Consider the following 285-nt stretch of genomic DNA (forward strand, 5'->3'; position numbering starts at 1 on the left):
AGTTTCATGAGTTTTGAATGTTAGAGACCAAAAAAGCGTTTTCTCGGCGAGAGAAGTGAAAAAGTGACAATATGTGAATTTTCAGCATTATACTCAATTTTCAGCCTTATTAGCTTTGGAACAGCATAGAAATGCTGAGATGCAGTAGTTCTGGTGGTTTGAAGCTGGAACCAAGTCTAAATTTTGAGTTTCATGAGTTTTGAATGTTACACAGTAAAAACTGCTGGGTTGAAAATAACCCAATACGTAACCCAGCGCTGGGTCATATATGGACCGACCCAACGC

Source organism: Xiphophorus hellerii, chromosome 6, assembly GCF_003331165.1.
Source record: "Xiphophorus hellerii strain 12219 chromosome 6, Xiphophorus_hellerii-4.1, whole genome shotgun sequence".
NCBI classification, from domain to species: Eukaryota; Metazoa; Chordata; class Actinopteri; order Cyprinodontiformes; family Poeciliidae; genus Xiphophorus; species Xiphophorus hellerii.